The sequence below is a fragment of the Limulus polyphemus genome, unplaced genomic scaffold (genome assembly GCF_000517525.1).
Source record: "Limulus polyphemus unplaced genomic scaffold, Limulus_polyphemus-2.1.2 Scaffold9752, whole genome shotgun sequence".
NCBI lineage: Eukaryota > Metazoa > Arthropoda > Merostomata > Xiphosura > Limulidae > Limulus > Limulus polyphemus.
Window position 1 is genome coordinate 6,414 of NW_013675362.1, and position 3,492 is coordinate 9,905.

Sequence of the window (3,492 nt, forward strand, 5' to 3'; positions counted from 1 at the left end):
AAATAATATTCAACGTTAAACTGGTACACAATTAAAAACATTTTATTTAGGCCTATCTAAAATGTCTTTAATTGTGTACCAGTTTAACGTTGAATATTATTTATGATTTTAACTTTATACACAAGTGCCAAAATACTATAATTATTTATTTTGTTTTTAAGATCTTTGTTTTGTTACGTGTTGCTTGATTATTATCAAATATAATAATTTTAACCCTTTTTAAACCATCTAATTTGAATATTAAAGAAAGCTTTTGACGGAGTATTTCTATAGTTAGCAATACTGGAAGGAATAATTATTGTGCAGAGATCAAGTTGAGTTTATTCAGCAAGACACAGCTAAAATATAATGTTTAACCTATTAAAAATGAACCAATGAGCAATGAGATACGTCCGTTAAACCACTCCCTCAGCGACCGAAACGCTCCCCTGTCAATAAAAAAAATCTTTTCCTACGTTTATATAATGTTAGTGTCCTGAATGTAACTTAGTGACTCTCAGAAGTTCTAACTAGTAGTGGTCAGGCGTCTAGAAGCTTACAAGTCCCAGAAACAATAACAATGGAAGCTATCAAGAAAAAAATGCAGGTTATGAAAGAAGAGAAAGAACACGCAATCGACAAGGCTGAGATCGCCGAACAGCAATCTCGTGAGGCAAATGCACGTGCCGACAAGGTAGGGTTACATGACTTAGAAGTATTTAATTATATATATATATATATATATTTAATAATAATTTTTTGTTGCACATTATAAAATATTGTCAGTTATACGAAATTATTATTTATAGTATAAAGTGTATAATTTTTTTGTTGCCTTTATGGAAAACATACATAGATTATTACATACAAGAACTGTTGACAATTCCATTACATGTCTAAAAATGGAAGTTTTTTTTTCAAAGTCGTAATTTGTTCTCTAACAATAGCGTCGTTTTTAGTATCTTATGAAACGTGCGCATTGTTAACAATGTATAGTGTGATTTTTTTTTGCGTTAATGTGCACATACGTAGCAGACAACAGAGGGGCCTGTTGAAAGTAGCCCCAGAGTGATGGTGCAGGATTTCTGAATGGTGTAGCAGTTGCGTGGGATGTTATGAATGAACAATGGCCTTTTTGTGAAAACTGATCACTCTCCATAATTATAACACTGAATGAAAATGGAAATAAAGCAGTAAAAATCGAATATATATATATAATTTATTTATTCTGATACATAAATCTGACTTAGTTTTAGTACTCTGACTTTCTTCCTTAACAGATAAAGTCTCCTGTGTCAGCGGTATGTTTGCGGACTTACAACACTAAAATTCTGGATTTGATTCCTCGCAGTGAAAAGAGTGCATGTAATCCATTGTGGCCCGGCATGGCCAAGTGGTTTGGGCGCTCGACTCGCAATCTGAGGGTCGCGGGTTCGAATCCCCCTCACACCAAACATGCTCGCCCCTTTCAGCCTTGGGGGCGTTATAATGTCAGGTCAATCCCACTATTCGTTGGTAAAAGAGTAACCCAAGAGTTGGCGGTGAGTGGTGATGACTAGCTGCCTTCCCTCTAGTCTTTGTGCGAAATTTAGAACAAACAAACAAGTCCATTGTGTAGCTTCGCGCTAAAAAACAAAGTACTACATGAAAATAACAAAGCAAGGTTTATAAAAAAACCTGCAAAAAAACTACAGATTTATGAGTTAGTTCCGACATTCTGAAGTATCTACCATATAAAAATAAGTACGAAATTTTTGTTAGATAATATTTATATATATATTATTCCGATAGTTAAAATAGACACGTTTTAATAAGAATAACCAGGTTTATTTATTAAAGAGCACTTATAAAGTGACATATAAATACCTATGATTTTCACTTAACATTCTTTTCATTCACGTTTGCGTTTGACCAAATATAGACGGACATTTGCCTTCCTGTCTGCTGATGTCATGATGATGGATATAGCATTAAACAAAATACAACTTATAAGGGAAACCACAGTTTTTTTTTAGCTAGCTTTTTCTTAGTGTTAAGAAAAACCATCGGAAGTCGCTGTGTTTTTAAAATGTGGTTAAGCCTAGATTGCGTCAGAAAGATCATTGATAATTATCCTAATAAGGGCATTAATAACTTATCCCATTTATTTTTATATCAAAGTTCGTATTACTATTAGTAACAGCTTATCCTACTTTTCATAAGAAGTCACGTGATTTACCGGAAGATCTAGTACACAAGTAAGAAAGTATTTCAACACTTTTTAAGCCTAATGAGTCACGTTTTCGCGTCAATATCATGTTGCATTCAAACATTATTCGATACAAACGTAGGAAAACGGCCAATCTAAACCAACTCACAAGCTGTATCTGTGTCACGTGTTTAAAAACTCAATAAACACCCCCTAGACACAGATCTCAATATTAACTAGTTAATTAGTAAGGAGTATAATTACAGGCTATGACAGTTACGTCACAATCTCGTGCGTTCCAATTATCAAAGTGTCTAATAAGACGACGTGAGCGGCATCTGTTTACTATCAAATTTCACATTTGCTATGATCGTTATCAAAATGACTGAAGAAACCACCCTTAATGTCACATGAATTAATATTAACAACAACTATTTTGTGTATTGTAAATTGTAGACCCACTTTTTAAGGCTTATACTGAAAATAAAGATGACAACAACTGTTTTTCGGTTACCGTTTGATATAATGTAACGTTTTGTTGTTCGTGTTATTTAAAAAATGGAAAGGAACGTAGTTTATACTGAAAATAAAGATGTTAACAACTGTTTTTCGGTTACCTTTTGATATAATGTAACGTTTTGTTGTTTGTGTTATTTAAGAAATGGAAAGGAACGTAGTTTATACTGAAAATAAAGATGACAACAACTGTTTTTCGGTTACATTTTGATATAATGTAACGTTTTGTTGTTCGTGTTATTTAAGAAATGGAAAGGAACGTAGTTTATACTGAAAATAAAGATGACAACAACTGTTTTTCGGTTACCTTTTGATATAATGTAACGTTTTGTTGTTTGTGTTATTTAAGAAATGGAAAAGAACGTAGTTTATACTGAAAATAAAGATGACAACAACTGTTTTTCGGTTACCTTTTGATATAATCTTATAGCTGGTTTTCGGGTTATTGGGTTACTTGAAAAAAAGTGGGATGTGGGGTCATGCGTGTTTTTCGTGGTTCACAATCAGCACTATATTAGAATGACAGGTCACCCACTTCTTAGGGAATGTTCTCGCATTATATGTACAGTACTTTAGCATAGTGGGGTACCTACCCCTGAAATATTTATTTCTTCCATCAAACATGGCTTCCATAATCCTTTCCTGCCTCGAAGCTCTTGGAAATAGCTGATTGGTTGACACTCTCATAACGATAGGACTGGGGAATCAGAACAGTTTCAATAGTAACTAATGCGTAATAAATTCTTAGCCTTTTTATGTTTCAGTACGACCAAACGTAGCGGTTATTATCTTAATTAATCTTGAAGTTG